At 43.1% G+C, this 19778-nt stretch overlaps 1 long non-coding RNA gene across 2 annotated transcripts in view; it reads left to right on the forward strand.

The window, feature by feature from the left end:
- Window positions 1-19778, forward strand: part of LOC125960674 (uncharacterized) — a 299417-nt gene that overhangs the window by 120035 nt on the left and 159604 nt on the right. Inside the window, exon 1 of one of the 2 annotated variants that reach the window (XR_007470593.1) lies at window positions 19077-19189. The exons of the other annotated variant lie outside the window; for it this stretch is intronic. This is a non-coding gene — a long non-coding RNA (uncharacterized LOC125960674). Of the gene's footprint in view, window positions 1-19076; window positions 19190-19778 lie in introns of those variants that run through there. 2 annotated transcript variants of the gene reach the window in all.

The following is a 19778-nucleotide window of genomic DNA, read 5'->3' on the forward strand; positions in this document are numbered from 1 at the left end:
CCTAGGTCTTGACAGCTGCCCAGTGGTGTGCCCTGTGGAAACGTGGGTCCATGGCATGTGAAGAGATGTGACAGAGAAAGTTGGAGGAATGCTGCCTCATACAAGGTTAGCATTTTCTTTAGTATATGAGGTTTCAGCGCCTTGATAGGGTAGTATGTTTGTGAATCTGCACGGAAGGGGTTATGAGCTGAATCGTTATGGGCTGAATCCCCCATCCCTCAAATTCATATGTTCAAGTCCTCACCACCCTGTGGAATGTGACTATACTTGGAGAAAGGGTCTTTAAGGAGGTTGTTAAGTTAAAACGGGGTCATACGGTGGGCCTCAATCCAAAATAACTGGTGTCCTTATAAGAAGAGGAGATTAGGACACAGACACACACAGAGGGAAGACCATGTGAAGGCACATGGAGAAGGCAGCTGTCTACAAACCAGGGAGGGAGGCCCCAGAAGAAACCAACCCCACCTACACCTTGATCTTGGACTTCTAGTCTCCAAATTGTGAGAAAATCAATTTCCGTTTTTGAAGCCCTCGAGTCTGGGATGCCTTATTATGGCAGCCCTAGCAAGCAATACAGGGGGTGTAGTTGATTGTGTTTTGTAAATGAATTTGACGGCACAGTCTCTCTTCTACCAACAGAATTTCATAAGGTGAGCGTCTCCTCTCATTCCTTGGGCTATAGCAGTCTCAGCACTGCTGGGCATGGCAGACGCCTCCCAAGGACACACTAGCAGTGCTGGGTGCTCCGCCCTTTACACACATCCATATGCATGGGAACTCCACCCCGCTCTGCCCTGTCTCATAGCCACGTTCATGTACTAACGAGCTGTAGCATATGATGGGTCCTATTTTGAACCTCATAAGCTATCAAAGACCTGATTTCTACAACAACACAACCTAAGCTGGGATTCTCTAGAAGTCAGAGACGGTATTTGATTTGTGTGATATAAAGTGGACATAATAATTTGGTAACTGGCTAAAATTAAGAGGAAGATTCAGACATGCGTGCATTATACATCTCTCTCTCGAAGATCTGGTTTATCATCATTGCTTTGAGTAGAAGTTTCTAAAGTGTCTTTCTTTTCTTTGAGGAATGTGTTGTCCTTCGGAAGGATTCTATCTCCTCTTTAACCAAAGGACCTGTGTCACGTGATGTGATGCAAAGTTTTGGTAATAAGGACGCATTTAGCTCTCTTCATGCCTCATACACATTTTCTGTTCGCAAAGGTTTCTCCCATTTTTTTGGTGATAGAGCTCACTGTTTGGTCACAGGAACTGTAGATTGTACGATGAGAAGACGCTACTTATCTATCAGAACGTAGAAGCGGACACTTGAGGGTGGTGCTAATGTCAAGTACAAACGGTAAGTAGTTTTTGTAAGACTTTCATGAAGGAATGGAGAGTCTCTTTTAAAGATGAAATGATTTTTGCAATTGCAAGGGGAGAGAAGAAGAGGCAAGGCTCTGGGGTTTCTCTGGTAAATGCAACACTCATTCAAAGGGTCAAACTAACATCTCTAGAAAAGTCACAGCACAGGTTCATCCTGAGAAAAGAGTCACGTAATCATTTTTATTTTCCGTTGTAAGTGTGTGTATGCATATGTGTGTGTGTGTGTGTATGTGTGTTTAATGGAAAATAGCACCTCAAGTAAGGGCGGTTGTGGTGGAGAGTGGAAACTAGGAGGGGGCTGTGGATGTCTGGTGTTAAAGCAACACCCCCTCCTAAACTGAACCTGGCACTCCACGTTGGTCACCATGACCGACCAAACACAGCCAAAGAGCTGTGATACGATGGACACAAGTACATTAACATGGAAATCAAGTTATCACTCTTTTGAGGGTCAAACTCCAATGTGCTCAAGAATCACCTTTGGATGCTTGTTAGATTCCAGGAATTCTTCTCCCCAAGATTCGAGTTCAGTACTTCTGGGGTGAGGACCTGGCATCTTTTAGCGAATGTAGCGAATTCAGCTTGGGAACCGCTGACCTGGAAGGCCCCATTTCTGGGCAGCAGATGGACCTGCCTGTCCCCTTGCTGATAAAACCTGCCAGTAAGCCACACAGCCTGGCTGTGTTACAGAGATAATACCGCAAACGGAACCTGGATGAGTCATATGTAAACTTATTAAGTTCAAATGTTTTCATAAGCAACTTATCGTTTCCCAAAATCAGGTTAGAATAGATTTTGGAGGGAGTCTTTGGGCTTGCTTGTCAGAAACAGTAGTATAGGTAGATTTGGGGATGTTGCCACCCAAGGAAAGGATTCTGTCTTCGCAGGGGCACAAATCTTGCCTGACGATCTGATGACTAATTGCACCGGACTTCTCTGCAAGGGTCCTGCTGCGGGTCACACATATGCTTTGCCTCTTATGTGGAATTCAGTAAACCAACTGCCTGTTAATAGCCATTCGCTCACTTTAAAATTGTCCCAGGAGGTTCTTTCTTTCTATCCCACAGAATTTAGAGCCTCTACTGGGGAATGGGCCTCAGTCTTGGCTAAGTTAACTCTTCAGGTGTTATTTCCATCAGGATAAACTCGAAAAGGGGGGCTTTTGATCCCTCACAAATTACAGAGGCAGCACTCTGTGGGACATTTATGTAATTTGTAGCCCTGTATTTAACTTAATCCTAAAACAATTTAGATTTTAATGCAACACTAGTTTGGTACTGATCGTTGCTCTTTCTGGCCACTGATGAAATGATGTAACAAAAACACAAAAGTTTTCTCAAGGTTCATTGCTGTTTCACTGGCCTTTAACATGTAGACAGGAATTTTTTTATGGGCCAGTCTATAAAACCTCATCGTAAATCTCAGGCCATTAGTGTTTCTCAAAGTCTAACTCACAATACTGTTGTCAAACTCTAAGTGGCAAAGACAGTTTTTTGTCAAGTCAAAATCCAATTTATGTGGTGGAAAACAATGCTGTCTTCTATTAAATGTGTATTTAAGTTGTGATGCAGCAATTAGATAATTTGGATGCTTCTCTGCCTGTCAGGGGAACTAGGAATACACACATCCACTTCTATGTTTATGACATAATCTTTTCTTTTCTTTCCCACTATGGTTTATTACAGGATATTGAATATAGTTCCCTGTGCTCTACAGTAGGACCTTGTTGTTTATACGTTCGGTGTATAACAGTTTGCATCTGCTAACCCCAAACTCCCAGTCTATCCCTCCTCCACCCCTCTTCCCCCCTATTACGTAATCTTACTATCATATATTGGAATGACTGTAAAACACTGATGAACCCATTGCCTGATTATTATCAGAAAGGATTGTATCAACTAGAATTACTCTGGTTGGCCAAGCTTTCTGAGAGTTGAGTTGGACTCTGTCCTAACTGGACCATTCTAAAGGAACAACTCATTCAGAGTTAAATAAAATAATGAATGTCCTGGGTAAAATTTGAAGCTCTAGTCACGTTGAAGACTATTTTTATGTTCTTGGGGCGACCTAAGGTCTGCTCCTCAAATACCCATTTTTTGTTCATCCTAAGACTGAACAGGCAGCCTGCGTGAGGCAGGCTGTGGTCAAGGCAGAGGAGAGACTTCTGTGCTGGCTTACGGCCATGTCCACTTGGAGGCGTACACCTGTCTCAGCTCTGGAATTTCTTCTCTAATCTTCATCTTCTGAACGCAGTAGATTTACCGTGAAGCTACTGACACTTACCTGTCAGGCCCTCCCCTTGTAAGAGACCCTTCCAAGGCCCTGGGAGTGGCCTCCAGCATGTCTTCACATGGACATATGTTTTTGTAAAATTTGCTGAAAGAAAACATTTAACCTCAGTCAATTAACACCGCTATCTCTTGGCTCTCCAACTTAACTTCTGTCACACTTTCTCTCATCTTGGGTAGCACTGGAGTGGCCCTGGGCAAATTTTTTTAAAAATGGACTTTGTTTAGAGCTGTATTAGGTTCCGGGTAAAACTGAATGACAAGTACAGAGAATTGCCATCTACTCCCTGCCTCCACACATACATTCCCTCCCCCACAATCAGTATCCCTCCCCAGAGTGGTACACCTGTTATAATCAATGAATCTACAATGACACATCTTCATCACCCAAAGTCCACAGTTTACATTAGGGTTCACTCTTGGTGTTGAACATTCTGTGGGTTTAGACAAATGTATAATGACATGTATCCATCATTGCAGCTTCATATAGAATAATTTCACTGCCCTAAAAATCCTCTGTGGTCCACCTAGTCTTCCCTCCCTTCTTCTAGCCCTGGCAACCACTGCTCTTTTCACTGTCCTCATAGTTTTGCCTTTTCCAGAATGTCATATAGTTGGAATCATACAGTATGTAGCCTTTTCAGATTGGCTTCTTTCACTTAGTCATATGCATTTAAGGTTCCTCCATGTCTTTCATGGGTTAAGAGCTCATTTATTTTTTTACGTTGAACAGTATTTCATTGTTTGGATGTATCACAGTTTGTTTATCCAGTCACCTGCTGAGAGCATCTTGGTTGCTTCCATGTTTTGGCAATTATGAAGAAAACTGCTATCAAGCCATGGACAATTTTGAGATAACTCAGGAAAGGCGAGATGGTAGTATATTTACCTTGGGTTTGTTGGAATACACGTATATGATTTGTAGTCACTTCCATGTCTCATCCAGCATTGCTAGCTATCCCAGTGCAGGAGCAGCTTCCAGGAATGCTTGTACCACACACTGCACCAGCTCCCCTAGCCTCATGGCCCAGAGGTGCTGGGCCACACGCCATCTTCCAGTTTGTGCTGTTCATCACCTGGTCCCCAAAATGTGTGGGTGGTGGAGGAGTAGAAAGGTTTGAAAGGTATGTAGCCAGAGGCCAGTGTGTGAAAATTTCATCAGATGTATGACATTGTACGTTGAAGATTTGGTTCTCATCAACACCTAGTTGAGTGGAAGTTCTCTCTTGTCAGGAATATAATTGTTAATGCAGCATCTGTCTATCAACTGTGCAAGAGGACAGACTGAACTATCTTTCTATTCTCTGTGTAGAGCATACACAACACTTTTGTCTTATGAAGAGGTGCTCAAAGAACATCCAGCCAAAAAATGAAGAAAAAAAGTATTATAGCGCTATGTTAGTAATTTAGTTAATAAAAATATTATGTCTTTGTTGTATTTTATGCTTTGTGTGTAGTATTTGTCAGTTTAAACTATAATTTTCTGAGATTCCTTTTCTCAGTTATATATTAAATGTACTTCCGTAGCAACTCTATAATTCTGTATTCTTTCTTATTAAAGACGGAGCCTAAGATTGTAGAGTCTTCTGGCACTAAGTCTAGATCCTTCCATAACCTTTGGACTCTTTATCTTAAGATCTGGCTGCTTTTTGTGGCATCTGACTAATTATTTCTGTCATATCTAGGCCACTTTAATACCTAACAATAAAGTGCATATTATTTTAATAGGCTCTTGACTCATAGAGAAATTAATGTTTAAAGGCTTTAATGTTTAGAAGCAGTGTTTAAAGGAAGAAGTGTTGTAGGTACTTCATCCCTCCCAGCCTCACCCATCTGAGTGCATCTGTGGAGTATTGACTCTCCTGTACATGCTGAATATCTTAGTATGAATGGAGGGATTTCTAAATTTGTCTTTTAGAAGGACTCTTTCATCATATAATTAAAAGTATTGCTATTACACTCATGGAATAATTAAACAGTGTTTTAAAATTCTGCAAAACTCTTATGTAGTCTTAATGTTAAGATCAGTTATTGAGGGCTTCCCTGGTGGTGCAGTGGTTGAGAGTCCGCCTGCCAATGCAGGGGACACGGGTTCGTGCCCTGGTCCGGGAAGATCCCACATGCCGTGGAGCGGCTGGGCCCGTGAGCCATGGCTGCTGAGCCTGCGTGTCCCGAGCCTGTGCTCCGCAACAGGCGAGGCCACAACAGTGAGAGGCCCACGTACCACCAAAAAAAAAAAAAAAAAAAAAAATCAGTTATTGCTCTTTTATTACAACATAAAGAAGCTCTACTATTTTGACTAGGGGACAGTTGATTATTGTTAACTATATTTAAATTTCTTTAATAAAATTTTTCTATACTTGTTTTTTAACTTATTTGTAGAACACTGAAAAAGGTCATAAATAATGACATTGTCTGTCTATGGAATATGCTATGCGGACTGGGCTTATTTAACAGTGAATAGAGAATTGATATAAATTTCTAAGCAGCTGTGTTCCCCAAACCCCACTTTTGTTGTCATTTATTTGTGATTTGAGATTAAATTTGGTTATTTTACTTGAGCTAAACACATTTCAACCTCATTTAGGTGGGCAGTTATAGCTTTAGAAAGATGAGAATTTACATATTTTGGTCTTAAAAAGAGCTGTAATAAAGGATTCAAAATCTTTAAATGGCCAGTTTAAATAGGGTATAGCTAGAAAAGGTTGGCATCCACTACCTTTAATTCTGTGAGTTTCCTGAGTATTGCTGACGGCAGTATAGGAAACAGCCAGTACGTTGTTCTGTGTCTGGACAGTCTGCTCCAGTTCCTCTTCCGAGAGTGACTGTGTGTGGTGTACACGTCCCCTCTCACACCTTTACCACGAGACACATCACAATTACCTAAAGCTGGTGAGCATTGCAAATCATAAGACTCTGGAAATACATTTTCTGGCATTGCCTTCAATTGTGCAAATGTTATGGAGCTGTCCTTAAATTATGCAAATTGTGTTAAAAAAGGAAACAACATAGGAAGAACTATGTCAGTGTCATATCACTGTGACTACAGTGCTGTATAAAAGAAAAATGACTTGTAAATTTGATTTCATTCATTCATTATCAGCAACCTGCTTTTAGATACAGAAAACTTTTCTAACTGTACAGGCCTAACTGGAGTTCTAAAACACGAGATTTGGTGTATTGCAAACATCCCTGAGGGGTTGAAATCAAATCATTTGTGTCTTCAGATTGAAATCCTCAGCTCCTTCCCCAGCCACTGCCGTGCATTCGGCACGGTTTTCAGCACTACCGATGCAAGGACAGCGTGACACTGGGGCCCTTGCTCTCAGAAGGCTTCAGTTTAGAGCAATGGAAAAGAAACCAACCAACAAGTGCATACGTAACATGAGCGCCACACAAAGAAAAATAAAGCAGGGAAAGGGGGAAGAGATTGTGGGAGAGGGTACTTGAGGGGAAGTAATCTGAGAAGGCTTCTTGGAGGTGGTGACGTTTGAGTAGAGAACCGACTTGCAGTGAGGGAGGGAATCGGGTGGTTCTAAGAAAAGAGCTTTTCAGATGGAGGGAACTGCAAATGCAAGTGTCTTGAGGTGGGAAGACGCAGGGCTTGTTTGAGGAGCGGCAAAAGACCGGTGTGACTGGAGTGGGAGTGGTGGGCTGATGATGTAGGACAAGCCAGTGGGGGCAGAGGTGTGCTCTGATTTTCAGTTTAAAAAGATTGCTGGTTGCCCTGTGGAGAGGATATTGCCTGCAGGCAAGAGAGGGAGCAGGGTCTCTCCGTTAGCGTTTGTGGAGAAACCACCCCAGAATGTAGCAGCTTAAAACAACAGCCCCGTGTGCAGCTCAGAAGTCTGCGGGTCAGCGACTTGGGCTGGACTTGACAGGCAGTCTCCGCTGTGCTTCAGGATTTCAGTGCAGGGGAGCAAGGCATTAATGAAATAATGTGTGGTCGGAGAAGGCTTCATGGGGGAGCTGAGGCCTGAGCTGTCTCTGAAAGATGTGGCGAGGGCGTTCTGGGGAGGGGCAAGCGTGAAGGGAGGAACCGGCGTCAGTGTACATGGTGTGTTGACGATGGAGTGGGAGCCGCTCGGACTGGAGTATGATGACTCGGGCAGAGGTGGAGAGGAGGTAGGCGTGGCAAGGCTTTGGAGAGACTGGACCACAAGACAACTTCAGCTCTGAGGTGGAAGGAAGTAGCCATGGAAGACTTTGAGGATGAGAGCAGTATAGGAGGTGACGGAGAACTTTGGCCTTGAGCTGGATGTTGGGGACTGGGAACTGCCCGCTCACTGGAGAGCATGGTGCAGAGAGGGCCACCCCGGAGTGATCGTCACGGGGCTCAGGAGGTGGATATACGCGCTAACTTGTGAGGCGAGGCAGGCCTTGCTTATGGGTTCCACGTGGAGCGGAGGGGCAGGTTTATAAAAGGTGATGGTGCGGCAGCACTTCCTAAGAGCGTGTTCTCTCTTCCATAGTATAATAACGTGTCCTGTTGATTGCGTTCTCATAGCATCGTGATGGTCAAAGATATAAAACAACTCCAGGTATTCAAGAAGGAAGGGATTTAATACAGGGGTATACTTAGCCTTTAGAAAGACAGGAGGTAGTGGGGTCTCCCGGAAACTATCAGAGGCAGCGGCCTCCAGAACAGATGCTTTGCCAAAAAAATCCCATGGCTGCCAAAGCCCTCACTTGCCCCCTCCCAGCCCCCCCGCCAGCGGAGCCCTCCACGTGACTTCCTCTTCCAATCACGTGTGAGCACCCCTCCTGGGTAGGGTCTAACAAGCAGCCCTGCAGGCAGAGATTCTGGAGTGGTAGCCGTGAGACTTCTAGCTCTGCAACACAGGGCGGGTTACAGGAGGAGGGAGCGATGCTGAGGGATCCACAGACAGCCTGACTCCCGTGAATCTGTCCTTCCTCCTTTCCTTTCAATTCCAGCTCCAATTCCTGCAGAGATCCCTGCCCTATTTTATAAGATTCCTTTCAGCAGAGTTTGGTCAAAATACATCTTAGCATTTCCATAAGCAGTTGCAAAAAATAATTTAATTTTAAAGACCAATTAGCAGTGTTTCTTATTGTTTTCTATTATGGAGCAAGGCTGGATAGAAAACGTGGTGAAATAACTTATTGGGTGGCAGAGACTCATTTGTACCTGCCTTGTTTGTTTTATCTGTGTATCTATGCCTTCATCCAAATAGAGATACAAATGCATAACTTGCTAGTTAATTGAATCCCAAACTGGGGCAGGTTTTTTTTTTCTTCTTTCTACCCTCTTCTGGGCTGGAAAAGTCAGGAGTTCCATTTTCTCTTCTCCCTGGAAGGGCATCCCCTTTGTCATATGTTCATTCTGACTGAGGAACCAAGCTTTATTGGCTTGACTTTCATGGTAGATGGTATGCAGGGAGAGAAATAGGCTTATCAATAGAAGGGACTGTAAAAAATTAAGAAACAGAAACCTCAATTAAGTAAAGTTTGGGAGACCAGAAGGGGGAGCTGTCACACCCTGCGACACTAGCAGAGCCCAACAGGAAGAAGAAAGGCACCTCTTCTTTCCCGGCAAGGACTCGGGTCAGTGAAAGGCCACGGACTCTGGTTACTCCAGCCCTCCCAGCTTCCTTTTCCTCTCTGTAAAAACCTTCTCCCTTGCCACGCAGGGACTTACACATGACTCACCATGGTTGCAGATCCCGAATTGCAATTCCCTGCTGATCTCGAATAAACCCATCTTTGCTAGAAAAATATCTGGCAGTCTGTTTTAGGTCAACAGGACACATATCGGGAACTATTTATAAAACACGGTCCCTGTGGTTCTTGCTATCTGGGAGAATCAAGGGGAACTTCACAGAACAAGTAATTCTTAAAATGAGACTTGATGAGTAAGTTAGAATTTCCTGAGTAGACAAGAGTAGGAAGAGTATTGAAGCTGAAGCACAAGTATTTTCAAAGCCATGGAAGCACACAAGTTTGGCAGGTGCAGGAAAAGAGTGTTTTTGGACTCTGTTATTTCAGAAAGTCCTGGGCAAGAGTTATTTTTGTTGGTGGGAGTAACCTGGCCAGCACGACTGATCTGACTCTACAGTAAAAATCAAAATGTGTGGTTCCAGTTTAAGATGGGCTCAGAGCCCATGAGCTTCTCTCTCTTCATTCCAAAAGTTGCCTTTAAAATGACAGTAAAGGAATAACAACAACAATAATAATAGTAATAATAAGGAAAATGACAAAATATTGAGATTGCCTTCTATGAACCTACCTTTTACTTTCACATTTTGGTTCCCGGACTGAAACTGGAGGAAAAAAAAAAATCACAAATAGGAAAAGGGTTCTGGATTTTTCCTCTTGGAGGAAACAGGACAGCCCCAAGAGCTCCTTGGCATCCACTACTCTTTGACTCATCCCCCGGCTGAGTGACCGTCACCAACGGGTAGTTCAAGTCCTACGGTCTCAAGCTGTGTGGTCCAGTCCCCACCTCTCTTCCCAGCCAGAGCCATCCTTCTAATCATTCATCCCACAAATCTTGCTTTTGTATATTTTATTCTTAACATAACCTTCAATCCTGTGCCGCCTCTGCCCTTCTGTCCTCTGCAGACTCTCCTGGCTCACAGTTGTCCTATGCGTACTGGTTCGGTGTCTCAGCTACGTCCTCTCTCGTGTCCTGGTGCACCTGTTCTCTGGACCTTCAGCCATGCCTCACTCACCAACCTTCGACTCTACTTTCTGCTTCTATGCACCAAAGAGTTGCTGAAGAGTTGTGAACACACAAAAATGTGTTGATTGATCTCCTGTGTATTTATTGGATATATCATACAGAAACCAGGAGTGGATTTTTTTTCTTTAATTAAACTCTATTTTTCTTAAACTCTCAACCCAGTGTTCCTCAAGCATCCATGGCAAATGGCCTTGATTCAACTTTACTGTGAAGAGTGTCTCCACTTAAATTCAGCACCCTCAACGTCCCTCCTCTCCACTTCAGCACTTGTCTTTATATTCCCCTCTCCTTTCCTTCTCCTTTCCTGGGTCAAGGTAAGAAACTGCCCTTTGCCCTTCCATGCTCCTCTACGTGTGCTGTGGGCTGAATTCTCTTCTACCTCCTTGCACATCTAGCATCGTCAGTTGTCTATACTTCTAACTTGTTTCCTCATCCTCTCTCTTGCCATGGGTCTCTTCTCTGTCTTTTGATGTATTAATATTTTCCAATGTTAAAACAAATCTTCCCTATACTCTGCCATCCCCATTAGGAACTCCCCTTCTTTTTACCTTTAAAATTCTTGAGTGAGTAGTCAGCACTTCTTGTTTCTTATCCTATACTCCTCTCTCTATCCCTTCAACATTGGCACTGTTTCCAATGGTCTGTTGAGACCTCTTTCTTGAAGGTTATCGATGACCTTCAACCTCCCAAATCTAGGATCTTTTCTCAGGTATAATTTCCCTTGACCTTGCCCTAGCATTTAAATCGTTCATGATCTTCTCGGGCTTGAAATCCTCGCAGCTCCTTGTTTCCATGACAACTCATTTTGCAGGTTCTCCCCCTTTTGATTTCTCTTTCTTCTTCTTTTACTCTTTTTTTCTTTTATCTTCTTCCTCAAATGTAAACATCCATTTATGTTATATTATGACTACTGCCATTATTATTAACACATTATTTTCTTGAGCACTTTCTTGAGCACTAAGTATCCTCCAAAATCCTTCCCAGTGCTTTCTCTATATTAATGTAACTAATCTATGTTTTAGCAGCTACCATTATTCTAATTTTCCAGATGAGGCTATTGCAGGACAGAGAGGTTAAATGATCGACCGAGATAGGATTACAGGGCTAGTAAAAGGCAGAGCTGTAATTCAAACTCAGGCATTCTAACTCCAGAGAGTCCAAGTTCCTAACCGTCTTGATCATCTTTTCTACTCATCTCCAGGTTTTCCAGGTTATCTCCTCTCCTCCCAGGCTTTGAAACTCACTCCTAGCGTGTGACTACTCCTGTACCCTTTTTCCCCTTCTAATCCCACTACTGCCTCAACCGTACAATGTTGATGCCTATTAACAACCAGTGGGTCCCCTCAGGACTGTTCCCCCGCCCCCAACAATATTACCAGCCTGATATCGTTATCTTTGTTAATGGCTCCACTTGGTTCTACACTCAACATTATCACTGATGTTTCTACATCTATTCACCCCTGTAAATACTATCTCAACATGTTTCTTCTGCTACCATCACTCTACCTCATGCTCTATATTTCTTCTCCTTCTAACAACCTGTATGCCAGTTTCTTATCCACACGAAAGATGATTTAGGGTGTATGAATAAAATACACACTTGTCACAGAGTGGGCTCTCTGGAAAATTCTTCTGTGTTTGATGTCACCAAACGGCTGCTCCATTTTTAAGACTCTTTAGCTCAACCCTACATATCTGTAAGCGGGAGCCTTAGCCAGGCCAGGTCTTAAGTACAGATGTTTACAGCTTTGAAAAAGAATCTCCCATCTACTTCTACAAAAAGATGCCAGCAGCTTTGTGAGTTATGTCTAACCCCGCTTAAAGCAAACCAATTCTATTTGATGGACAGGCGATTGAGCAAATCATTTTCATGTGAGTTGGAGTTGATGGGTTGACTATATGCCAGGCTGGAAGAATAGACTCCTGTTGAGAGGAGTCTATGGAAGTGGGTCCTGAGGATAAGACTCAAATTTAGTGCATCTCTAACCTTCCTCCTCTTACTGCCTGTTTCTCCTGAATTCATTCAGGGAGCATGACCTCCATTAATCTGTGTCAGTCAGGCAAGAAACCTCTGTAATTCTTCCCCTTCCCTCAGACTTCCCTTGTATCCCACCTGGACAAACTCACCACCCCCCTGACCTACCATCCAGGTACTCACTGGCCCCCCTTGCACGCCTCAGCCTGGGAATATTTATCAACAAAGACGTCAGTTCTTAAAAATGGTGAGGGTGAAGGGTGGGTACTGCAGAGGGCACGTTGGTGACTTGATTTAGGGGTTCTCTGAGTGAAGCACACATAGAGGGCAGCTTGGCGTGACCAGGGTCTCAGTGGCCGGGGGAGCCAGCAGTGTCCCTCCTTCATGACAGTGGTCCTCTCGGTATTGTTACTGATCGCAAGTTCCTGTGCCCGATGCACAGTGAGGCCAGACAAACCGAAACGATGGAGTTTCAGGCCATGCACGGAGATGGGTGACTCATGCCCCAAAACCCCAAACTCCCTGAAGGATTTCAGCAAAGCACTTTTTTAAAAAAAAATTTATTTATTTATTTATTTGCGGTACACGGGCCTCTCATTGCGGAGCACAGGCTCTGGACGCGCAGGCTCAGCGGCCATGGCTCACGAGCCCAGCCGCTCCGCGGCATGTGGGATCTTCCCGGACCGAGGCACGAACCCATGTCCCCTGCATCAGCAGGCGGACTCTCAACCACTGCGCCACCAGGGAAGCCCCTAGCAAAGAACTTTTAAAGGCAAGGTGAGGGAGGGACGTGGTTAGTTGTTGCAAACTCCTTGGTGTCTGAATCCTTTGTTCTTGTCCAGGTAGGTCAGGTCACATGTTTCTGTTAACCTCCAGTAAAACAAATGTTATTCTCTGTTCTGCTAAAAAAAAAAAAAAAAAAAAGACAGACAGTGACCATGACCCCTGATTCTGGCGCATTGTTTAGGCTCCTGCTCTCTTCTCAGGGTGCTATATTTTGGATTTTACCTCCCCAGCCTTGCAATTTCAGCACATGGATTTTCTACTCTGTATTCTTAACACTAAGGTTGCTTTCATAAGCAGCTGGGTTTAGTGACTAGGCTTTTAAGCTTAAAAAAAGTAACTTTTCTTTTAAGTGAAAGATTTTGTTTTCAAGTGAATGATACATAAAAGAGATATACTCAGAGCCTGGGGACCTGGGCGGGGAGGCGGGGGCTGTGGTTCCAGTCCAGCCACTGCCTCCTTCCCTGGGCAGCTCTGGAAGAGGCCCTGGGGAGTTTGAAAATATACAGGGTGTGGTGGAAAGGTATACGCAGAGCCCTTGGGTGTGAGGTTCTTGTTCCTTGGTGTCCTTGGGTAAATCACTCAATCTCTGGGAACCTTAGTTTCCTCCTGTTCACAATTTGTCTATTAAATGATACTTGCCTCACCTAACCCTACCTTGAAGGATCTTGTAGGTAAGGTACTTTTTTAAAAAGGATAATATGGAAAAATGAAAAGTCTCCTCAAAACAGAATAAGTTTTGCAAACGTTAATTGCCACATTCAGATTAAAGAACTTCCCTGAATTTAATCAGCATCTGTTGACTTATAAAATGGTTTTAACAAATGAATGGGTGCCTATAATTATTTTTAGCGACTGTGCATCTTTCTCATTGTGGCTTCTTCAGTAAACAATTCCCAAGGCTGCTGTACTAAGCAAAACCAATATAAATGTGAATAGCAAATCTCATTCTTGTTAAACATGAGATGGGTACACGCTATGGTGTGTTTTGTGCTATAACTGTGGGATGCTTTGAAAACATATTGTTGACTGAAAAATAAAGGCGTTATGTTTGTTCTTATTTTTATTTTTCATGTTCTGTATCTGAAAGCTACAAGGAAAAATGCCCAAAGACCAAAGTAATGGGGGTTCATTTATGTATTCGGCCCTTTATGCCCTGCGGTAGAATTCAATTGGTGAATGTACTTTGCATGATTTTCCCATAGAGCATGCTGTATTTAATAGCATCTGGCACATCTTGGAGAGCCCCATTGCATATCATGAGATGTTTAAATTGTATTGAATACTTTATAGAAGCAATTTCCATTCTGTTGTGTTCTTTCTGCAGATGGTGATCTGAAACAGTTAACAGTGATAATACTCTTCACTTTACTTATTTGTGACTTACACTGTTGCAGATGAAGAAACAACATTTAGGGATCACTGTTTCTATTCCCTGATTTCGAGGCTGACTTCTCCTTAGACAATAGCTCAGATTTCACATTTAGGTCTCTCGTGCCAGATGGAAGCTAGCATTTGTGCGCGTGGACTTGATTTGTACCCGTAATAGTCAAGTAGAGTGTTCAATTTAATAATGACTGGTACCTACAGAGACCAATGAACTCGATTCTTAAGGTAATGGAACCAACAGAAATAACATTTGAAGAATGTGTCTGTCTTGCCCAATTTCAAATGCCCATGAGCACACACTTATTCAACGAACATTGAGCAGAGTGGTTGGCTGGATGGGCTGCACTGTTAATAGCACACCTCCTGCTCTCAGGGATTATATAATCAAGCAGGAAGGAGTTGTTTTTTTTTTTTTTTTTTTTTCTGTACGCGGGCCTCTCACTGTTGTGGCCTCTCCCGTTGCGGAGCACAGGCTCTGGACGCGCAGGCTCAGCGGCCACGGCTCACGGGCCCAGCTGCTCCGCGGCATGTGGGATCTTCCCGGACCGGGGCACGAACCCGTGTCCCCTGCATCGGCAGGCGGACTCTCAACCACTGCACCACCAGGGAAGCCCAGGAAGGAGTTATTTGACAATAACAAGTGTTTATCAAGAATGTCCTTTGTGTCAGGCATTGTACTATTCAAAACAGTACAATTGTATTTTATTAAGAATATTTCCAGGTAACTTAACAAATATCCAAATAGCTTTAAGGGGGGAAAAAATAAAACATTGAAAGTTACTGTGATGGGCTTAATTAGCCTTAGTTGTCCAATAGCCCCACCAAATACAGTCTATCTTGGTAGACTGGGCATTTGGTCCGTTGGTAAGCCAATGGCTATACGTTAACCCATTCACCAAAGACGTCTCTAACTTGTGCTTTCAAAATGTAGAGGCTAAAGTTTTGATCTAAGGAAGAGAAATAAAACCAATAAAAGGAAAGTTTTTTCTAATTCATTTAAAGCAATGTGGAGATTTACATTTTAATGATAGGCTCTAAATCTTACTACATATATATTCACATCCAAAGTTAAATGCTAAGATGCTTTTTATGTGTAAAGTGTAACCATATCATAGTGAAATTGATTCTAAAATACAAGAACACACACACACACACACTCCTTAATATATAAGTATGTGTTTCTATATCTCTCAAATGTCTGCTGTCAGATTCTATAGGTAGGTGTTACTGAATTCATACCGTTGAGGATAGAGAAGAAAAGAATCTGTCAACATTTATCCATTTGTTCATTCAATCATTTAGTTTTGAAAAATATGTATGCACTAATACATATAAATGTTTAAAGAGTACCTGTTAAATACAAACAGGAAAGAGAAAGGAATTAGGCAGCATCCCTGCCCTAAAGTAGCATGAAAATAAATGCCTTTAATACAGTATAAGAACTCTTGCAAAGGTAAGCAGTGGATAGAAGTGCTTTCATGAAAGGAGGGATATGACTTCTGCCTTGAGGGCCTGGTGAGTGTTGGTGACTGTATGAGTTAAGCTTTCTAGGAAGAGGAGAGGGTAAACATGGGATGAATCCAGAGATCTCCAGGCAGGTAATGGGTGTGGGCAGGCTTGGGGGGGGGCACTAAGGTGTGGCATGTGGGAGAAGGCTTGCTCCTGAGTGCCGAGGTGGGTCGTCTGATTGCGGCTGGGTGATTGGAGATAACAGGTCAGAGATGAAGGGTCAGATCACAGAGGGTTTGCGTGTGTGTGATGATGAAGGGTCAGATCACAGAGGGTTTGCGTGTGTGTGATGATGAAGGGTCAGATCACAGAGGGTTTGCGTGTGTGTGATGATGAAGGGTCAGATCACAGAGGGTTTACGTGTGTGTGATGATGAAGGGTCAGTCACAGAGGGTTTGCGTGTGTGTGATGATGAAGAGTTTGGACTCCAGCTAGTAGTCCAGGGTACTCTGGGCCATGGTGGACCAACCAGGGGTTTGAAGCAGTGCCATAGGCATCTTTTCGTTTTATAATGATGCCTCTGGTAGGAGTGTTGAGGACAAATTCAAAAGGGGTACATTTGCAGACAGGGATATAGTTAGGAGTTTCTGATCAAACCATAATTAGTGAAGGGAACAGACATGAGGGATGCTAAGGGAGGCATTGCATAGGGATGAACTGAAAGGGGATTGGGGGAGAGCTCCCTGGCTGTCCGGTGGTTAGGACTCGGTGCTTTCACCGCCATGGGCCCAGGTTCGATTCCTGGTTGGGGAACTAAGATCCTGCCAGCCAAGTAGTGGGCCAGAAAACAAACAGGGTGGGGACTGGAGATGAGGGAGAGGTCAGTATTTCAAATGAAAGCCAGATTTTGGAAAACCCGAGGGATGGAAGTGTCATATTTATCAGGAGAGAAAAATGGGAAGAGAAGTGGTATTTGCCTGCAGAGTGATGCCTTAGCTTTGTCCCTGTTGATGTTATATTGGACTATGGGGGAGGGGAAGTCCTGCAGGCAGTTTTAGCAAAGTATTACTCACAATACCGTGCAGCCTGGGAACATGAGGGTAAATAAAACACAAGCTCCTGCAAAGGATTCACAGTCCAGTGGAGGAGCTAGTGTCCACATTCTAGAAGAATGCAAGACAAGGCTGGCCCTGAGCTATCATAGAAGACATTCCCAGGGAGCTGTTCCCATTTGTTGTCCTACCTGCACACCCCCTGCAGCACTTCTCCTCCCTGAAATCCAGGCTCCAACCCGGCCAGACTTGGAACATTTTTAATTACATCACTCCCTCTTTAAAAACCCCTTTGACGGCTCTTGATTACCTATGGAATAAATCCCACACTCCTTAGTGCGTCATTTAGGGTTCCTCAGGGCTCGTATTCCACAACCCCCTTCAACAGCGATCCTTGGAGCCAGTGCACCTGACTGGCTGCCACTGTGCCTGTGCGCTTATGCTCCTGAACTTGGCCCAGTGTGTTACTTGGATTGGTGTCCCCAGCTGCTCTGTGGGGACAGTTGTACTAATACTCAGCCTTGACCTCTGCTGCACCTAGAATAATGACTCCATAATAGAAGAATATATGATGAAGAGGGGATCCTAGTTGGAGGACCTGGGTTCTAGTCCTGACCCCATGCTTTCCAAATCCCATGGTCGACAGTCAAAATCACTAAATTTCTTTAGATTTGACTTCGTCTGTAAAATGAAGTTAAAAATGCTCTTGTAGTTTCCTGGGTGATGGAGAAGTTCAGAGTGATATATAGATGTACAGTAACTTGTAAATGAAGTGCTTTATAATGTATTTTATATGAACATTTCATTTTAGGCATTGAAATGTCTACTTCTAAATAACAAGATGAAATTTGCAATTAATGACATCTTCCAATTGCAGACTTTTTTCTTCCTGAGAAATTTTTGATTAATACATGTCGCAAATAGGGAGGTACCATCTATCACCAACCTAAATCAGTCGTTTACTTTGTACTTGGTGGCCTGCTAGGTCCTGAAAATTTATCGTTTATTTTCTCCTTTTGGAGATTTTGTATATTTATATGTCACAAGTAACTAGGCTACAAATTATGTTCTTTGATATTACAGTGAAATTCAACATTATCTCAAATTCCATAACTAACTTTTACTTAGGTTTGGCTGCACAAGGGGTAATAGATAATTTCTTGTACTTTTGCTGGGTAGTCCTCAAATATTTATGGTCCATTATTCTTCTCTCCACATTAATCTGATGGTGCTTGGGTGATCCCTTGGTGAAGACAGTGCAGCTGGAAAGACAGTGATGGGTAGCCCCTTTGGCAGTTGCATTAAAATCTTTATCTGCTTGTCCAAGCATCTGCAAAGTGAACACACAAACACTGTGGGAGAATAGAAAGTGGGCTACTTCGAAGATAAGGGTTTGAATGTGTCTTCTGAATCGGGAGTCCTAATTGACCCTAGATAGCTGCTAAAAACATTCTTTGATCCTCTGCTTTGACCAGAGCTTCTGTGTTCAAATGAATTACTTTTTTCCTTTATATTCTTTCTGTACCAGCAAATATACAAAATGTTTTCATATCCCCATTTCCTGAAAATTCACATTTTCATCCCTCCGTTTTACCCCCTAAGCACTGACCTTTGGCTCCAAACATTACTTAGCAACATTAAGAGTTTAATGTTTATTGAACATTCCATGCACCAGGCTCTGTGCAAAGTGCTTTATTCACAGTATCTAATTTATTCTTCACAACATAGGTGGATAGGAACAATTATATTAATAGATAGGTACTATGCTATCCCTATTGTCCTGATTAGAAAAATGAAGCCTAGAGAAGTTAATTTGCCCAAGGGCACCCACCTAGGTTGTGGTAGGGCAGAGTCTAAACACAGAACTTTCTGATTCTAAAGTCTGGATACCTAACCACTGCACTACACTGTCTCCTGAGGCTTTGTCTTCTGGTTACATTTCTTTTTGCAAAAGCTATACCTCCTCTTCAAAGAACTGCACATTACTGTACATCACCTGTTTCTTCTCTCTTCTTAGAGCCATCCCTCTGCCTAATTAGTTCCCAGCCCACACCTGATTGAAAGCAAAGTGTCTGACCTGGAGGGCTTTGAATGGATGACCAGCAGTGATGAGTGATCTCCTCCGTCCCGGGGTGGCTGGTGGCTCTGGCTGTCACTGGCTGTAAGTAGCATCAGTTTACCCTGTGATGTACACACAGATATCGTTCTCTGTGTGTGACGTGGGAAAAGTCAGGGCTCTATTAGTGTCTGTGGCAAACCCGGTTCCTCTAGGAAAACTTCGTAGAGTTCTGGCTCCTCAGCAATTATAGCATCATATTCTCTCTCACTAAATCTAGCTCTTAATGGATTCTTGTTCATGTTCACTGATCTTTCTAGAGTCTAAGTGTTGACTTCAATTAGAATATAACTTCCTGAGGGCAGTGCAAGGCACATAGGAGTTGCTTATTTATAGACGAGAGTTATAAATAAATAAGCTAATAAGCTTCTGCCCTGTACAATGACCAGTTATTATCCTGTGACTAGGTTTCTAAGTCAAAGTGGAATGAAAAACTGAAGTAATTATCTGGACAATTTAGCAGGAAAATAGTGGAAGGCTAAATTTTCCAGATAATGTGTGACTCCTTCCCATATTACTTAGATTAGAGGCTCGGAATCGTGTTTGCACACCTGGGTCTGTATATTAGGATTCAGCTCTCAGCCCTTTAGGAGACAACTCTGGATGTTTATCCAGAGAATTCATCTAAATTCAC

The sequence above is a fragment of the Orcinus orca genome, chromosome 12 (assembly GCF_937001465.1).
Source record: "Orcinus orca chromosome 12, mOrcOrc1.1, whole genome shotgun sequence".
In the NCBI taxonomy this organism is placed as follows: domain Eukaryota; kingdom Metazoa; phylum Chordata; class Mammalia; order Artiodactyla; family Delphinidae; genus Orcinus; species Orcinus orca.